Here is a 5,418-nt window from a genome sequence, read left to right on the forward strand (position 1 = left end):
AGTTAATTAAATTACATAGAAGAGCCATATGATAGGGGCATTTTGTAATAACTGAAAGAAACCGCAAAACCGAGAAAAAATGAACATCTCTGCGGGAGCTAACGCAATGCCTAATCGTTACTGTATTTTGTCGCAGTTCCCGGCTGCCCTCTCTCTGTCTCGTTCAGGTGCGCACATTGAACCCTCGGGAGCAGACACAGCCTTTAGGTTTCAGGCTGGAAAGCTCCAAAGCACACGGAGGTTCCGCAGTCCCTCCGCGGCGCGGCCGCCATGGCGGCGGCTCCCTCAGCCGGGGGCGCCGAGCGGAGCCCGAGGCCCCCATTGGCTCCGCCGGGCTGGGGGCGTGGCCTCCGGTGGCGGAACGCCCTATAAGGAGGCAGCCGGGCCGCACTACCGCCAGCAGCAGCGATGGCCGAGTGGTTAAGGCGTTGGACTTGAAATCCAATGGGGTCTCCCCGCGCAGGTTCGAACCCTGCTCGCTGCGGCCGGGTGGCGGTCACCTTTTAGCTCCCCTTTTCGCCGTGTCCTTTTATTTCTCATAATACTCAAGTTTTACTCCTCACTGCTCGTCTCTCGCTGCTAAAGCTCCGCAGCAAAATGAGAGATGAGCTGGTCTTTCACAGGATCGGCAAGATTGAAGGGTGTGCAGTGCGTCATTGGGTCCAACCTTCCTGCCCACGGCACAGAACTGCATCCACATAGCTCTGGGATACTCCCAGTGAAGCAGACCCCACACCCTCTCTGGGCAGCCTGTTCTAGTGCTCAGTCACCGCACAAGAATGAAGTTCTTCCTCATGCTCAGGTGGGCATCAGTTTCTGCTCTTTGCCTCTTGTCCTATTGCTTGGCACCACCAAAGCCTGGCTCCATTCTCTTGGCAACCCCCCTTTAGATATTTACACACATTAAGGAGATCCTACACAAAAACATTGCACTGCCTCCATGTCAGACAGCTGATACAAAATAAATAAAACCTTGTCAGCAGCAGGCTACTCTGCATGGAATGCATTTGCTCCATGGAATCTTCCCTTTTGTGAAGGAAGCTGGTCCGATTCCTCCTAGACTTCCAGTGGAGGGGGTCCTAGATCATCTTTTCCTGCCCTTTGTGACCTTCTGGACATGCATGACATGCCCACACACATGCAAAATCTGACGATGAGGGGGGAAAAAAGCCCCACAGAAGTTATTTGGCAACTAAGAACCAAGAAAAACAAAAGAAAGCCCTCAATCCCCTCTTTCTGACCTGCTTAAAGTGACTCGCACCACTCAGATGTGTTAGTCTCTTCCTGTGCATGGCTCCTGCATTAGTGAAGGGCTGAAAAATTCACCAAGTCAAGTAAGAAAAGGCAGGAAATAAGAAAAAAGCCATTTTCACAGAGGCCAAAATAGGCCAGAGGATGAACAACCCAACACAAACACACATGCAAACCCATTTATTCCAGGATCGTGTTTTGTTAGTGCAACTTAATTTAATTAAAAAAGAGAGACGGGAAGAAAAGGAAACAGTAATTTATCCCTGCTCAGAACAAAATAAAAGAAAGAGGGAAAAAACAAAAAATTGCTTAAGCTGGCAGCAAAATGAACAATTCAAAAGGCTCCCTAACAAAGCTTTCCAGGGATTTCAGGTTTTGGTGTTTGTTTCTGTTAGGGCACATGTAAGTCAGAAGTTACATTTTAGAGGGAATATTAAACTGGTAAATAACTGACAATGAGACTTTGTAATATATGATATATGACCATAATATTAGGCATTTCTCCTAAGTTCTCACAGGTGAAAGTATGTGCCAGTGGATACTGGGATCAGACACCTTATCTCAGACTGTTCAGAGGCAGTTTTTAAATGCTGTATCAACTTAAATATCTTTTGCCAAGGTGCAGTACATGTGTTACTTTCTCCTTAGCACATTTGTATTCTCACAGCAGCTTAAAATTGTGTGTTAAGAACAGTACAACATGTTAGTCACTCTGCAAAATACCAAATTTTTGAGGGAGTGTGCACATTTCAGATAACTTAAAAAAACAACCCTATTTTCCACATATAAGGCCTGATTTTGTTTAATGAGTCAAGAATTTAAATTAATTTTTGTTCCCTTATAATTTGAAGATCCTTCACACCTCTTTAATCTCGAACAGAAGAAACACTATTTTGTGTAATGCAGTTTTGGGGAGCTTTCCAAATTAATGCTGAGATAGTATTAAAAGACTCAAATTACTAAACACAGTAGCCAAGCTAATCCTTCTTTTCCACTGTATTGCTGAAGAAGTTGACAGGGTTTTTTCTGACCAGTTTCAGTGTGTTATTTCCAAAAGACATGTTTCATTGTTTTCATAAATCTGAAGACAAAGCATCAACCCAAATAAACATTTGCTAGGAAGTTTACTTCAGGATGTCCTTTGCACTGGACCTTGCTGGGAATGGAAAAGTCAAATGACTGACACCAAAAGATGTGGTTATCTTAAATTTTATATTGAAAAGCAAGAGGCCAGTCTGTCAGAAAAACAACAAAACTCTGCTCTGTATAAGGAAGTATTTGCATTCAGTGAACCTTTCCTCCTTGAAAGTGATTTCCCCCTGAACTTGGCAGTTGAAAAAAGAGCAGCAGCAAACACCCAAGTTCTTTCCCACTCTCGTCCATCAGCGAGGTTTATGAAAATGTTCCCATCAAGGCACTAAAGGGGAAGAACCATATGGTTTTAATTGCAGTTATTTTTTGTAATTAGGGAAGAAAATAAGTAAGGACTGCCAAACAGCCTACTAAAGCTACAGACACATCACCAGCGCCAGTGTCCTGGGCTCAGGACCTCAAGGAGCAGAAGACACCAAAGGCACTCAGACTCAACCAGCTGCAACTGTCTCTTACTCCTCTGGACCTTTCTGCTCATTCTCCTGCCCACCACCCAGAGATATCACTCACACAAAGTCTGTGAGGAGCTGTCAGTCCTCTCACCACCCAGCCAGAATCTGGGGACTCCATGGAAATGAATGACCAGCTCTGACAATCCTAACAAAGTAGTTTCAGTAAGGACTGATGCCCAAACTGCATCTCCCTAGAAAAGCTCTCTGCCTTGGGTGCCAAGAGTCCTTCTGTATTTGCAGAGAAGCACTTCTGGCAAAGCAACAAGCAAATCATTTTGTCCAAAGCACTGAGAACCCCAACAATATCAAGTCTGGAAATGTTCTGCACTTTGGCCAAAAATTTCATTTTCTAGAAAAAACCCCTCTCCCTTACTGCTCCACCAGAAGGAAAAAGGTGTCAACCACTGTGAAGATGGAATAGAGGAAAGAAAATTCATTTTCTCCAACATCCATCACCTGTGACAGGTTAGAATATCCATCAGAGACCTAAAGCTTTTAAAAGCTCCAACTTTATACTGTGTACCACTGTAATGACTCAGACACGAGCTCTTCAAAGCTGGGACAAACAGAGCACGCGAAGAGTCTCATCTTCATTAACATGAGAGGAGATGAGATTAAACGCAGTGAAGGTGAAAGCACAAACATACCCAGTGCCTGCTATCCTGGAACAGTAGGATGTGTGTGTACATTGGGCTGCCATAAAAACACCCAGCACAAACTGACTGATAAACGTCTCCCCAGCTGACAGTGACAGAGCCTGGCCACTTACTGAGGGGCTTTATCTTTAGCTGTGTAATTTCATCAGCTTTACAACAGCCTCACTGCTTACACTTTCATATCCTGAAATGAGAGATGAGCCTGCTGGCAAGGTAAGATAGCAATGTTCATGCTCAGGAAATTAAAGCTACCCAGTATCTGTTTTAATCATCAGGATACTTGCTTCTATTATAGAACTTATAAACTACTTTTTTTTTTTTTCTCATTTAAGGAGGAAAAGAACATTCAGGAAACGACCTTACCTATCATTCAGCATTACTCAGCCCGAGATTTTAAGTCATATAATGTCTCTATTCATCATCCAAACTTTAACTCCTACATTGTCAATTGGGAAATGTTGGCAAAACAATAAGTTTGTCAAGAACTAGAAAAGTGTCAATCTTATATATTCTGCATTTGCACAAGTATGACAGAAGGAGACAAAAACATAATAATTTTACATAATTCAAGGGTCCCCCCCCAGCTGTTCAGTTACAGTGTAGACACCTGGCTAAATAGCTGCTTAATTTCTGATCTTACAAACCTGGTTGATACAGGCTCAAACACCTAGAAACACAGCATTCAACAACATGCCCAGTTCTCTGTATTTTATCATCATCATCCACCTGCAGCCCCATCTGCTATCTCATAACTTCCACATTAAAGCTTTTCAGCCCTCACAAGTCCAGTAATGGCCAAGCTTTATTAACCCTTTTGACTGGACTCAGAGGAGCTGGGCTCACCTCCCAGTTTATTCTCACACCAATTCATTCCAAGCTGTAGCACAGTTGCTGTGTGATGGAAGCACACACCAAGCCAGACTCCTCAGGTACTCAGAACACTCAGAACCCTTTGTTACCCACCTAAACAACTCATAAGAAGTGCTAAAGAAGTTCTCTTCTTGCAGAGAACTGCCCTCTTCCTCCAGGTTCAGATTCACAGGCTCTAATCTAACATGTGGTGTCTGGGTTTGTTGCTGTTGTTGCCCACTCCCCCAACCAACCTTTTGCAGCTGTTTCCAGTTTGTAAAGCAAGTTAAATTCTCTGTGTGCCACTGAAAACCACGTACACCTGACCAATGGCTCATAATCACATCTACATAGAGTTTGAGATCCACCTCACAACTTCCCACCCAGTTAAAATTGAAGCATGTGAAGTATTTCTGTGCTCACCACTGCAGAGGCCGAGGCTCCACACTGTAAATAAAAATGTCGTGGGGAATATTTGCTGGATGTTTTCATGCTACTAGTAGAAAAACTTCTTTGAAAAAAAATGAAATAAAAAGGGGAAAAAAAGGCAGTTTACCCTTGCAGGGAGGACCCTGAGTGGTCTAACACTGACTAATTTGTCAGGTGTTTATTTCTTTACTTTCTGCCATGATGAAGAACTAGGCTGCCCACTTATTCCAGCTAACTATTGTTACTGGCCAACAGGTCAGGTCCCACCTGTTTTTTGGGGGAACAATAGTAAAAAGCTGCACAGGTTCCAGTACCCCTGGGTTTGCTCTGCTAGGAATAGGTTAATTCAACTCTAGTTGAGAAATACAGAAAACTGGACCATTCCAAGTTTAACACATAGAGAAATAGAAAAAAAAATTTAAAGTCTGTATTGATGGTATTGGTGTTCTGGAGCACCAGTTCTAACCTGACCTCTTCAGAGGGCAAATACAAGTTAAAATACTGATCTCTAGCAGGTACGTTGCAAAACACAAGTTTTGCCATCAGCTGTCACTGGGCTAAGAGTCTTCCAAATATCCACAATTATTGATCCAGAACAAACACCCGAAGGTTCTTTGCCAAAACAAACC

At 43.4% G+C, this 5,418-nt stretch overlaps 1 non-coding gene across 1 annotated transcript; it reads left to right on the forward strand.

Annotated features, from left to right (window-relative positions):
- The first annotated feature begins 402 nt into the window (after nucleotides 1-402).
- On the forward strand, nucleotides 403-484 carry TRNAS-UGA. The gene has a single exon. It is a non-coding gene; the product is annotated as a tRNA-Ser (tRNA).
- Nucleotides 485-5,418: the final 4,934 nt, after the last annotated feature.

Source organism: Empidonax traillii, unplaced genomic scaffold (genome assembly GCF_003031625.1).
Source record: "Empidonax traillii isolate 1590-97213 ecotype Southwest subspecies unplaced genomic scaffold, ASM303162v1 scaffold508:size451158, whole genome shotgun sequence".
Taxonomy (NCBI): domain Eukaryota; kingdom Metazoa; phylum Chordata; class Aves; order Passeriformes; family Tyrannidae; genus Empidonax; species Empidonax traillii.